The following is a 14899-nucleotide window of genomic DNA, read 5'->3' on the forward strand; positions in this document are numbered from 1 at the left end:
TTCTGTTAATGCAGTCTATAACATTTATTGTTTTGAATATGTTGCAAAGTTGGGGATAAATCTCACTTCCTCATGATGTTTGATCTTTTAATGTACTTTTGAATTTGCTTTGCTAGTATTTTGTTGAGGATTTTTGCCTGTATGTTTATTAGGGAAATTGGTAATTATTATTTCTTTAGTGTCTTTCTATGGCTTTGGTATTAGTGTAATGCATAAAATGAATTTGAAAGTACTCTTTCCTCTTCAGTTCTTTTGGTAAAAGTTTGGGAAGGTTTGGCATTAATTCTTCTTCAAGTGTGGTAAAATGCACCAGTGAAACTGTCAGGTCGTAGGCTTTTCAGTGTTGGGAGACTCTATTATTATTGAATCAATCTTACTTATTATTGCTCTACTTATATTTACTATTTCTTTATTAGTCTTGGTAAGTTATATGTTTCCAGGAGTTTTTCCTTTTCATCCAAGTTATTCAATTTGTTGCCTTATAATTGTTCATAGTTGTCTCTTATTGTTTTCTGTATTTCTGTGATATCACTGTAATGTCTCCTGTCTTGTGTATCATTTTATTTATTTGAAACTTTTATTTTTTTATTTGCTCTAGCTAAATGTTTGCCAATTTTATTTATTTATTTTAAAAAATAATTCTAAGTTTTGCTAATCATTCCTCTTATTGTTTTTGTTTTTGTTTTATTATTGTTATTGTTTTTTTTTAGCACCATAGCATTTATTTCTACTTACTTTTTATTTTCTTCCTTGTGCTAACTTTTGGCTTAGTTTATTCTTCTTTTTCAAGTTTATTGAGGTGCAAAAGTAGGTAGTTTGTTTTAGCTTCCCCCCCTTTTTTGGATATAGACATTTATTGCTATATTGTTCCCTCATAACTATTTTTGCTGCATTCTATATGTTTTGGTATGTTGTGCTTCTATTTTATTTGCCCGAAGGTATTTTTTATTTTTTTCATTTCTTTTTTGACTCATTGGCTATTAAAGAGAGTTGTTGAATTTCTATATATTTATAAATTTTCCAATTATTCTCCAGTTATTGATTTTTACTTTCATACCATTGTAGTCTCAAGAGATACTTGATATTATTTGATATTGCTATTCTTAAATTTAAGATGTATTTTCTTGCTCAAAATAGGACTTATCCTAGAAAATGCTTCATTTGTTGTTGTTGTTTGGAATGTTTTCATATGTCTTTTAGATTCACTTGGTTTATAGTGTTACCAACTCTGCTGTTTCCTTATTGGTTTCTGTCTAAATGAGTTGTCTATTATTGAAAGTGGAATACTGGAGTCTTCCAGTAGTGTTGTATTTCTATTTTTTCCTTCAGTTCTATTAAATTCACCTTACACATTTAAGTAATATGAATTAGGGTGCATATATATTTATAATTGTTATATCCTCTTGATGAGTTGACTCTTAAATTAGTACATAATGGCCAATGTTGTCTTCTGTGACAGTTTTATATGTAGCCAACAAGACATCCCAAATAGTCAAAGTGATCTCAAGGAAGCTGAACAAAGTGGGAGACATCACTCTTTCTCATTGAAAAATATATTGCAAAGCTACAGTAAGCAAACAAGTACAGTACTCACAAATCCACATGCTAACCAATGGAACTGAACAGAGTCTGGAAGTAAATCCATATATTTACAGTCAAAACAGTTGAATGGAATGCTCCTGTGATCATCTTCCTGCAGGAACATCAAATAAAAACCTTAATAAGAACCAAAATTCAAGTAAGTGATCACAATACCTAGTTTAATGTTCTATCAACTAAAGAGGCACTTAATAGGTGAGGAGAAACAGTCTGGCATTGCTTACACCACTCCTCCCCTATTCCTTGGCAACACTGTACAAGGGCTGGATAAAGAGAGTCTGTGTACACAGGTGAGGGCAAGTGAAATGGTTGTAGGGCACTGCATTGGAACCTAGGGCAACCCTGCCAGAAGGGAAGACAACACATGGCAGAATTCTGCCAGGACTCGTAGTGGAAGCATTTAGACCAACCCTGGCCAGAGAGAAAACCTCCACACAGCAGTAGAAATCTGAACTCCGGCAAGCTTTGCCACCAGCTGACAACAGTGGTCGGGTGCCTGTGATAAATTTGTAAGACATTCAATCCATAGTGACTGCAGTCCTTGAGCAGTCCCTGTACCTGTGCTGGGCTTAGAACCAATGGACTTGGGATGCATGTGACTTTGTGAGACACCAGTGATGGTGGCCAGCCAGTGCTTGTATAATCCTTCCCCCTTGCAACTCCAAGGAAAGGATTCTTCCACTTGGGGAAAGGAAAGGGAAGAGTACAGAGGATTTGTCATGCAACTTGGGCACCACCTCAGCCATGGTAAAATAAAGTTCCTCGCAGTCTCTGAAGCCCCTAATGCCAGCACTTAGCTCCTGGATGGCCTTTCTAGACCAAGCCTGAACCAGAAGGGAACTCACTGCCCAGAAAGTAAGGACAGTGCTGGTAGTGTTCATCACCTGCTATGTAGAGAGCCTTTGGGCCTTGATTAAACATCAGCAGTAGCCAGGCAGTAGTTGCCACTGGGTTTGGGTGAGACTGGGCTGACTTCAGGTGGTGATTCGGTGTAGTCTCAGCTATGGTTTCCATGAAGAAGCCCATATATTGCTTCCCCACAACTCCAGGCATCTCAGTACAGTAAGACTCCTTCTGTTTGAAGGAAAGTGAGGGAAGAGAGTGAGACACTTTGCCAATTAATCCAGGTAATTCTCCCATATTTTACTTAAATCTACCAAGGTGGTATCACCAGGAGTCTGCAAGAGTCCCAGCATTTCTAGGCTTGGGGCACCCCAGTACTGATACAGTTTCAGTGACCAAAAACTGAGGTCACAACACTCAAGTCTCTTCAAATACCTGAAAAGCCTTCTCAAGGATAGGTACAAACAGGCTCAGACTATGAAGTTAGAATAAATATCCAACTCTTCAGTTCTCAGGCTCAATTTTCCTTTTGGTCATAACAAAATTTTTGGAGATGTGGGGATTCTGAGATTTTTATTTTCCTTTATACCTCAAAAGGAAAAATCTAAGAGTTACTGTTATTTTAAAAAAAGGTATATAGAGAGATACTGATATAGAAAGTTTATTCAAAGAAATAATAACAGAGAACTTTCCATACCTAGAGAAACATATCAATATTTAGATTCAAAAAGGTCATGGAACACTAAGTACATTTAACCCAAACAAGACCACCTTAAGGTATTTAATAATCAAGTTCCCAAAGGCTGCAGGTTAAAAAAGAGGTTACAAGGGAATCAAGAAAAAAGGAAGACTAACATACAAAAGAGCTCCAAAATGTGTAGAAGCAGACTCTTCAGTGGAAACCTTATACACCAGAAGAGAGAGGCATGACATATTTAAAGTACTCAAGAAACACACAAATTAAAAAGCCCTTTAGTCCTAGAATATTATATTCTGCAAAAAAAAAAAAAAATTTTTTTTCTTTTAAACACAGAAGTGAGGCAGGTGGCTGACACCAGTAATCCCAGAATTCTGGGAAGCTGAGGTGGATGGATTGCCTGAGCTCCCGAGTTTGAGACAAGCCTGAGGAAAAGTGAGACTCTGTCTCTACTAAATTCTAAAAATAGACATAGTCTAACAAGGGTGAAAAGACGGGGGTAGAGGGAGATTGGCAGGAGTAGGGAGGGAACTTGGCAAGATTTCACCTAACAGTACACAAAGTGAAGTGTTAGAACACTCCCTGGGTGAAGGGTTCAATTACACCTTGAATTTTACCTTGGAAGTGAGAAAAATGTAACCTAAAAATTAATACAGACTTTTTCAGACAAACAAAAGCTGAGAAATTTTCTGAACCCCAGACCTCCCTTGTAGGAAATGCTAACGAGATTTCTTAATCTGAAAGAAAAGAACTTTAGGGTGGTGCCTGTAGCTCAAAGGAGTAGGGAGCTGGCCCCATATGCCAGAGGTGGCAGGTTCAAACCCAGCCCCAGCCAGAAACTGCTAAAAAAAAAAATAAAGAAAAGGACTTTAATGAACAATCTGAAATTATGTGAAAGTATAAAACTCACTGGTAAAACTATGTACACAAACATAGAACATTCTATTGCTGTAATTGCCGTGTATAAACCACTTATATATTGAGTAGGAAGACTAAAGAAAAACCTACCAAAATAACAACTGCCACAACTTTTTAAGAAACAAAATAAAAAGATAAATGGAAACAACATAATGCCAAACAATGGGAGCAGATGATGTTAGAATTTCATTTTGCTTATTCTTCTCTTGTCTTTTTTTTTTTTTGTAGAGACAGAGTCTCACTTTATGGCCCTCGGTAGAGTGCTGCGGTGTCACAGCTCACAGCAACCTCCAACTCCTGGGCTTAGGCGATTCTCTTGTCTCAGCCTCCCGAGCAGCTGGGACTACAGGCGCCCGCCACAACGCCCGGCTATTTTTTTGTTGCAGTTTGGCCCGGGCTGGGTTTGAACCCACCACCCTCGGTATATGGGGCCGGCGCCCTGCTCACTGAGCCACAGGCGTCGCCCCTTTTTTTTTTTTTTTTTAATTGTTGTTGTTGCTGCTGGGAATTCATTGAGGGTACAAAGAACCAGGTTACATTGATTGCATTAGTTAGATAATAGTGTCCTGCCCCCCATGGTGTGTCCTGCCCTTAAAAGGTGTGTCACACACTGTGACCCCTATCCCTCTCCCTCCTTCCCTCTCTCTGCTCTCCCCGTTCCCCACCCCCCACTGTGTACTAGATCATTAATTGTCCTTATATTGGAATTGAGTACATAGGATTCTTGCTTCTCCATTCTTTTGATGCTTTACTAAGAATAATGTGTTCTACTTCCATCCAGTCATACAAAAAATGTAAAGTCTCCATATTTTTAATGGCTGAGTAGTATTCCATGGTGTACACATACCACAACTTGTTAATCCATTCCTAGGTTGGTGGGCATTTAGACTGTTTCCACATTTTGGCAATTGTAAATTGAGCTGCGATAAACAGTCTAGTGCAAGTATCCTTATTGTAAAAGGAATTTTTTTATTCTGGGTAGATGCCCACAGTTGGGCTTGCAGTATCAAATGGGGGGGGGTCTAGCCTGAGTTCTTTGAGGGTTCTCCATACTTCCTTTCAAAAAGGTTGTACTAGTTTGAGTCCCACCAGCAGTGTAAAAGTGTTCCCTTCTCTCCATATCTATGCCAGCATCTGAAGTTTTGAGATTTTGTGATGTGGGCCACTCTTACTGACATTAGGTGGTATCTCAGAGTGGTTTTGATTTGCATTTCTCTAATAATTAGGGACAATGACTATTTTTTGCTATCTTTGTTAGCCATTCGTCTGTCTTCTTCAGAGAAGGTGCTATTCATCTCTCCTGCCCAGTGATATAAGGGATTGTTGGCTCTTTTTATGTTGATTAATTTGAGTTCTCTGTAGATTCTACTTACAAGGTTTTGTCTGATTCAAAATATGAAAACATTCTTTCCAATTGTGTAGGCTATTTGCTTTGGTTGTTGTCTCCTTAGCTGTATAAAAGCTTATCAGTTTAAGTCTGATTTGTTTATTTTTGTTGTTGTAATTGCCATAGAAGTCTTCTTCATAAAGCCTTTCCCCAGGCTGATATCTTCAAGTGTTTTTCCCATGTATTCTTTGAGGAGTTTTACCATTTCATGCCTTAAATTTAGGTCTTTTATCCATTTTGAATCAATTTCCATGAGTGAAGAAAAGTGTGGGTCCAGTTTCAGTCTTTTATATGTGGATATCCAGTTTTCCCAACACCATTTATTAAATAGGGAGTCTTTCCCCCAGTGTATGTTCTTGTTTAGTTTATCACAGATTAGATGGGTATAAGATGTTAGTTTCATCTCATGGTTTTCTATTTGGTTCCAAATGTCTATGTCTCTATTTTTGTGCCAATGCCATGCTGTTTTGATCACTATGGCCTTGTAGTACAGCATAAAGTCTGGTAGGCTGATGCCCCCAGCTTTGTTTTTAATACTAAGAATTGCCTTAGCTACACAGGGTTTTTTTCAGGTTCCATACAAAATGAAGAACTATTTTTTCCAAGGCTTGAAAGTATTTCAAGTATTGGTATTTTAAAAGGGATGGCATTGAATCTGTAGATTGCTTTGGGAATTACAGACATTTTTAAAATGTTAAATGAAAGAACATAACCATGTTCATGGTTGGGAAGAATCTTGCTTGTTTTTTGTAAGCAGTGTTGTCATCTCTTTAAAATAATTGTTTATGGTTCAGCGCCTGTAGCTCAAGTGACTAAGGTGCCAGCCACATACACCAGAGCTGGCGGATTCGAATCCAGCCTGGGCCTGCCAAACAACAATGACAACTACAACCCAAAAATAGCCGGGTGCTATGGTGGGTGCATGTAGTCCCAGGTACTTGAGGGGCTGAGGCAAGAGAATTGCTTAAGCTCAGGAGTTTGAGGTTGCTGTGAGCTGTGATGCTACAGCCCTCTACTCAGGGCGACAGCTTCAGGCTCTGTCTAAAAATAATAATAATAATATTAATAATAATTGTTTATAACATTTTTTTTGTGTGTGAACAACATGGTAACCTCAAATAAAAAAAAAACTACAATAGATACAGAAAAAAAGAAAAGGGAGAAATTAATACACATTACCACAGAAAATCACTTTTATACAAAGAAAGGATGAAAGAAATGACACAAAACAACCAGGTATCAAATAATAATATGACATTGTTATAGCTCAACCAGGTTCACTGTTCGCTTCTCAGCAGGAAGCCAATGCTCTGGGACAGCAGGTGTCACAGCTGAGAAAGATTTTAATATTGCAGGTGCCATGCCAGGAAATGGTGGGATGTTCTCAAATCTGTCTCCTCAAAAATTTGAGAGGAAGGGCTCTTAAAGATAGTTTGATGGGGAAAAGCTAGGAAATTGAGTCTGCTAAATTTATAGAAATTGTTTTCTTTTGATAAGCTGGTTTTTTGGTGGGGTTGCAAGAATAGTTGAGGCAGTTCCTCCTCCTGGGTCACTGGCCTAAATGTGTCAGCTGTTCCATTGGAATGCAGGCCCTGGAAGATATCTTGAAAACTAGCCTTAACTTTTATAAAGATGATGTTATCCATGAGAGGAATGAAGAAAACTAAGAATCTTTATTACCATAGCTATGTGACTCCTGAGTAGTAATCATTTCACAATATAGGAATATCAAAACGTCATGTTTGTATGCTTTAAATATATAAATATTTTATTTATTGATTATACTTCGATAAAGCTATAAGAAATAAATATAAGAAAAATTGGTACAACAAGCACATACATGCAAAATGATGTGGAAATTCACAAGTAGGATTCTTCATATTGTGGTTCTCTTGAAGACTAGAAGGAAGTTGGCCTTTATTTTCCAGGAACATTTTTTTCCCTAAAGTTAAGTAATTTTCTTTTTTTAATGATTTATTTGTCTTTTTATTATTATGTTCTTTGGAGGCAAGTGCAATTGACATGACATATACTCTTAATAAATTTTAGATGCACGGTGTTATTACTAATCATAGGCACGTGTTGCCCAGCAGCTTCCTAAAAGGTACTCATCTTGAGTAACTGAAACTTCATACTGCACAGCAACTTTTCATTTCCCTTTCTCCCTTGTCTCTGGAAACAACCATTTTACTCTCTGTTTCCGTGAGTTTGACTATTTTAGGCACTTCATAGAGGTAGAATCATGGAGTGTTTGTCCTTCTGTGATTGCCTTATTTCAGTTAATACATTAATGTTGTCACAGACAATTTCCTTCTTTTTTAAGACTGAATAATGTTCCATCAGATGAATATCCCCCCCTTTTTTAACAGTTCATCTGTCCATATAACAAATAGAGCCAGGCATATGTAAAACATTTGGATATAGCATATCTAAATTAAAGATACTAATTTTTTTTTTTTTTTTTTGCAGTTTTTGGCTGGGGCTGGGTTTGGACCCACCACCTCTGGTATACAGGACTGGTGCTCTACTCCTTTGAGCCACAGGCACCACCATAAGATATTTTTATAACTAAATTCCCAGTAAAAATTCAAAAAGAAAATGGTTGAGAAAATTAGGATATCATCCTGTAAAATTACACACATTAAGCCATCTCCTAACTTGGAAAAAAAATTTAGGTTATGCTGAGTTCACTAACCAGTGCTGAGAATTCTGGCCCTAGAGGCCTGCAGGGTCATCTGCACTGATGAGCTGTTACACTATTCTTGGCCATTGTTGAGAAAGCCTGTGATGGATTGCCAAAGCTGATGCCCTGTCTGAGGAAAAGTCATGTCCTAGAAGTTCCAAGAGCTTTTATTAGTTCAAACAAGGACCTCTGTACATGTATAAGAATACAGACTGTCATTTCTAAGTCAGGATTCTTTGGTACAACTCTATATTATTATAATGTTTCAGATAAACGAAAGACTATGTTACATACATGTAAGTCACTTCTTCACTATCCCACCATCCTACTGGAAGAGAAAGAGCATATTGATGTTTTGTGTTTATTGTTTTTTTTTCTATCGGTTAAAATTGTTTTATCACATGTGTCTATCTCTCAATGATGTAATGTTCAGTTTTGATTGTGTTTTAGCTTCATAAAAATAGTATCATACTATATGTTCTTCTATGACTTGTATTTTCTATTCATGAGTATGTCTAAGATCCATTCATTGCATTTATGTCTATTTCATTCATTTTAATTTCTGTGTGATATTCAGTTCTGTGAACACATCTTAATTTCACATTGATACTGGTGTTGCTTTCAGTATTTTTCTACAATGAACAATGATACCAGGGGTTTTTGGGAGGGATTTGCCTTTTGATATACATTTGCAGAAATTTCTCTAAGGTAAATATTGAAGAGTTGAACTGATGAGTCACAAAGCACGTGACTATTCATGTACAAGGTACCATCAAATTATTTTCAAAGTAGTTACATCATTTTAATGCTTATCTCAGCATATAAGAATTCCTCTTGATTGTGAACTCTAAAGCTCCAGATTATCAAAGTAGTGTAATACACATAAATCATTTTGGTAGTAATTTTCTTTTCCTTCATTACTACCATAGAATATCTTTATATATGTTTATTCATCTTTTGGGATTTTTCTTCTTTGAGATGTCTATCCATGTTTTTACTTATTTTTAATTGGATATTTTTGTCTTTTTACAACTTATTTAAACTGTATTTTATATATCCTATTTTATGACACATTGGGTAGTTATGTGTCTTAAAAATACTTGAGCCCAGTTTGTGGCTTTTTTCATTTTCTTTTAGTTTTGTTGGGGGAGTATCTTTTATTGAATGTAATTTCTTAATTTTACTTTAGTCACACTTACTGGAATTTTAATCATTAGTAACTGTTGTAATCCCTTAAAAGATTATTTCTTGTGCAAACAATAAACGGATATTATTCTTAACATTTTCTTCTAAAATAGTTAATGTTTTGCCATTTACATTAAAGTCTTAATCTGTCTGTGACTAATTTTCATATTTACTGCAAGGTTGAAATTCAATTCCTTTTTCCCCCTTCTGTTAAATATTCCTCCCAGCACAATTTATTAAATATTCCTTCCTTCTTCTACAGTATATTATTTTGTATATACTGTGTCCATATGTTTTGTTTTATTTTATTTTATTTTATTTTGTTTTAATGTTGGAGATAGAGTTTCACTTTCTCACCCTCAGTAGAGTGCTGCGGCATCTCCACCTCTTGGGCTTAAGCGATTCTTTTGCCTCAGCCTCCCAAGTAGCTGAGACTATAGGCGTCCACCACAATGCTCAGGTATTTTGTTGTTGTCGTTGTTGTTGCAGCTGTCATTATTATTGTGGGCCCGGGCCGGGTTTGACCTGCCAGCCTCAGTGTATGTGGCCAGCGCCCTAACCACTGAGCTATGAGCACGGAGCCTACTGTGTCCATATGTATGTGGACCTTTTCCTGGGAGTACTTCTGATCTATTTAAAATGATACCTGTTGAGAGAGTACTTCTGGTCTATTTAAAACGATACCTCACTTATCATCTTCGCTTGAGCATTGCTATGCCTATCTTTTAATGCTGAATTTTTGACTACTTTTTCCAGAATTTCACTTAGTAAGAATAGGAGTTTTTGATAAAGAAAAAAAAAAAAAAAACTTGCCTTCACTGTTTTTCTCCTACTGTACTATTTTTGTTTCTTTGTGCTTTTGGACACTCTTTTGGAAATGTGAAAATTCAGAAGGTATACCTTCTCCTTGTACAAGCACAATCCCCTAACACCTATGAAAACTAAAACCTAAATAAAAATATGTGCTAAGTTTCTAACTTAGCACTGCTGATGAACACCTTATGCTTCTTAAGTAGGAGGAATTTTAGACTTTTCCTTGGATTTAGGCACAAAAAGAATGCATTATGTATGCTATGTTTCCTAGGCAATTCTTTCCAATTCCTTAGGAGCCATTCATTATGTGATGGTTTTCTATCTCCTAACACAAATGTTTCCCTGGATGTGAAAGCTGGAATAAAACATGAATTGTAGAAATGTAACTGGTTTTGGAAACCATTGATACTGACTAACTGTTGACTAATGAGGACCTCCCAGCTTAAATTTTGAGCAAAAGGAACCTCTCATCTCTAACAAAATTTTAAGATTGCGGTTTTAGTAAGGAATGTAGTCTGGCAAAACGTTTTCACTTAGACAATTGTTGTGTTTACCTTTTTAACGTCTTTTCAATGCCTGTTTGAAAACAGTATATCTAACATAAATAAAGCATTTAAAAGTAAACACTGGATATAAATATTCATTCCAGCGTGAGCTAGTAAAACAATATACTGTGGTTGGCATCATCCTTAGTTTTCCGGGACTGTGTAACTTTGTGAGTGCTGACTGGTATTGCCCTACTTTTAAGTAAGCTAGGAATGGTTTCTTAGACAAGCCTTAGCATGATTCAACTTATGAGTCCATAAAGAACATTTGAAAATAAAGGACCACAAATCAGACTTTATCTAAATAGATATACACACCAGAACAAATGTTTATGGTGTGCCATTTCTTTTCTTTCACTGGAATTCCAGGTGGATCTCTAGAACTTCAGGAATTAACCCATTCATAACCCTAAATGAGCACATCATACTTTTTACCCATTCATTCATCTCCACTTACTTTTGGAATTGCATTAAGTAATCACAATGTTATTCAAATATATATTAATAATTATCAAGGAGCTGATGTCAGGAGCTCCATACTTTATGCAACATGTGACCTGGATTGCATCGTAATCTGATCTGCAGGATGTCTCACCTTTGTATGTTGAATGTCACATGATAACCCCTGGGTGTGACTCTGACATGCTGGCTTCACCAACTATTCAGTACATTAAATAACCTTTGTTTTTGTTGAAATGATTTTTCATACCTGATAAATCACTAGACTATTTTCATGAATTAAAAATCTGTAAAGTACAGTTTCACTTTAAGAGAAGTAGGGGGCTAGGCGGAGCAAGATGGCAGCCGAGTAACAGCTTCCTTGCATCTGGGCACCGTGAGTCTGGGGATATAGGACTCCAGGCATCTCTGGCTGGTGGGATCTGCCTATCATCACCCCTGAGAGGATACAGGGAGTCAGCGAGAGACTTCTGGACCCCAAGAGGAGGACTAAAACAGTGGAAAACCGGCAAGTGGTCGCGTGTGTTCAATCCGTCTAAACTCGCCCGCAACTGTAAGTTCAGTAGCAGCGAGACTGCAAACCAGAAAGGCCTTACCTGTGAACTGTTTTGGTGTCTTTGGACTTGGCACTCAGCTGAACTGCCTTGGGGAGAGCCTGAGTGGGAGTGCAGAGAACTTTGGCCTTTGTCTAGGGCCCCAGTCTGAGCCACTGAGCCAGATGGAGCTAATAGTGTTTGGCTCTGGGTCACAGGCAGACATTGTGAGCGATCTGCCCCAGCAAGCTCCGCCCTCAGGGTCGCAGAGCTGGAATTGGGTGGGAGCTGGTAACCCAGCGACCAAGTAGCCTAAGGGCAGGGTCTGAGCCGCATTGCAGCCCTAACCCTGGGGGCAGAGGGAGACAAGTTTTGACACACAGGGTAAGTGGATAGCCACTTCAGCAGTGATTCCAGCGACAAGCACTTTCCTGAGAAAGCTTCTGCTCAGTAAGTGAACAAGTTCAAAGTGCCTTTTAAGTGGGCTGAAGAGAGATTTAAGGTGTCTCCCTGCTGGGGTTTGAGAAACTAGCAGCCTCCAGTCATATCAGAACTGTGATTAACATCTCATACCCCAGAAGACCACGTGTTGCCCAGACAATATTCAATAACATATACATACTGCTTTGTTTTTGGTTGTGTTTTTTTTTTTTTGGTTTGGTTGTTTTTTTGTTTATTTTGATGTTGTGGATTGTTGTTTTGTTTTTTAAGTTCAACCTTTTCCATACAGATCCTTTTTCTTTCTCAATTTTTCTAGTTTAATTATAATTTCCCATTGCTGCCTATTTCAATAATTAGAACTTCATTTTTGTCAGTGTTTCTACGCTATTATTTGGTTTTTGCAGCCAATTTTACCCCGTAAAGTTTTCTGTTTGCTTGTTTTGGTTTGATTTATAGCATTTTTGTCTTTCCTCTCTACTTGGTAGAGGTGGGGTACTGTGTCTGATCAGGTTAGCAAAGAGCTGCTGACCTCAAGGGAACCACCCAACTGGGCACCCCCAGAGGGTGGTTTTTTTTTTAAGGTTGTATCAAAGTACCCTACTGTACACCTATATTGCTCTGTCTCCCTCTTTCTGTGCCTCTCTTCTTTTTGTCAATATTCCTATTACACACCCCCTCTCCTTTCTCTTTTTTTCTTTCTTTTTTTTTCCTTCTCACTCGGTCCTCCTTTCTTTCATCCCTTTTTTGCTCTTAAACCTTCTCACCCTTCTGGTCCTGTAACCCTTAGTCCACAGGCACAAGAACTTAAAGAGCAAGAGGAAGTGAAAGGAAAATTAGGGCAAGGAAACAGATAAAAGAAATCACCCATGAGGAAGAATCAGCAGAAAACTCCAGGCAACATGAAGAACCAGTCCAGAACAACCCCGCCAAGGGACCATGAGGTAGCTACTACAGAGGATTCCACCTATACAGAAATGTTAGGAATGACAGAAAGGGAATTTAGAATACACATGTTGAAAACAATGAAAGAAATGATGGAAACAATGAAGGAAACTGCTAATAAAGTGGAAAATAACCAAAAGGAAACCAAAAACAGAATCAAATCAGAGATGAACGATATGAAGAATATAAAAAGGATATAGCAGAGATGAAGGAAATGAAACAGTCAATCAGGGAACTTAAAGATGCAATGGAAAGTATCAGCAACAGGTTAGACCATGCAGAAGAAAGAATTTCAGAGGTAGAAGACAAAGTTGTTGAGATAACTCAGATAGTAAAAGAGGCAGAAAAGAAGAGAGAGAAAGCAGAACGTTCACTGTCAGAATTATGGGACTTTATGAAGCGTTCCAACATACGAGTTATAGGAATTCCAGAAGGGGAAGAAGAATGCCCCAGAGGAATGGAAGCCATGCTAGAGAATATTATAAAAGAAAATTTCCCAAATATCACCAAAGATTCTAACACACTGCTTTCAGAGGGCTATCGGATCCCAGGTCACCTCAACTCTAACCGAGCTTCCCCAAGACACATTGTGATGAACCTGTCCAAAGTCAAGACAAAAGAAAAGATTCTACAAGCTGCCAGGAGTAAGCGCCAGTTGACCTACAGGGGCAAATCCATCAGAGTGACTGCAGACTTCTCTAATGAAACTTTCCAAGCAAGAAGACAATGGTCATCTACCTTTAATCTACTTAAACAGACCAATTTTCAGCCCAGAATTCTGTACCCTGCTAAGCTAAGCTTCAAAATTGATGGAGAAATCAAATCATTTACGGATATACAAACATTGAGGAAATTCACCACAACAAGACCAGCTCTACAGGAAATACTTCAACCTGTTCTGCACACTGACCACCACAATGGATCAGCAGCAAAGTAAGAACTCAGAAATTAAAGGACAGAACCAAACCTCCACACTGATGCAAAACATAAAACTAAGCAATGGACTCTCACAAAATAAGACGAATAGAATACTACCACACTTATCAATTATCTCAATAAATGTTAATGGCTTGAATTCCCCACTGAAGAGACATAGATTGGCTGACTGGATTAAAAAACACAAGCCATCCGTTTGCTGTCTGCAAGAAACACACCTGGCTTCAAAAGACAAATTAAAGCTCCGAGTCAAGGGTTGGAAGACAATTTTTCAGGCAAATGGAATTCAGAAGAAAAGAGGAGTTGCAATCTTATTTTCAGATACATGTGGATTTAAAGCAACTAAAGTCAAAAAAGACAAAGATGGTCACTTTATATTGGTCAAGGGAAAAATACAACAAGAAGACATTTCAATTCTAAATATCTATGCACCCAATTTAAATGCTCCCAGATTCTTGAAACAGACCTTACTCAGTCTGAGCAATATGATATCTGATAATACCATAATAACAGGGGACCTTAACACTCCTCTTACAGAGCTGGACAGATCCTCTAAACAGAAATTAAACAAGGATATAAGAGACTTAAATGAGACCCTAGAACAACTGTGCTTGATAGACGCATATAGAACACTCCACCCCAAAGATAAAGAATATACATTCTTCTCATCACCCCATGGAACATTCTCCAAAATTGATCATATCCTTGGACACAAAACAAATATCAACTGAATCAAAAGAATTGAAATTTTACCTTGTATCTTTTCAGACCATAAGGCACTAAAGGTGGAACTCAACTCTAACAAAAATGCTCAAAACCACCCAAAGGCATGGAAATTAAACAATCTTCTGTTGAGTAACAGATGGGTGGAGGAAGAAATAAAACAGGAAATCATTAACTTCCTTGAGCATAACAACA

Source organism: Nycticebus coucang, chromosome 1, assembly GCF_027406575.1.
Source record: "Nycticebus coucang isolate mNycCou1 chromosome 1, mNycCou1.pri, whole genome shotgun sequence".
NCBI lineage: Eukaryota > Metazoa > Chordata > Mammalia > Primates > Lorisidae > Nycticebus > Nycticebus coucang.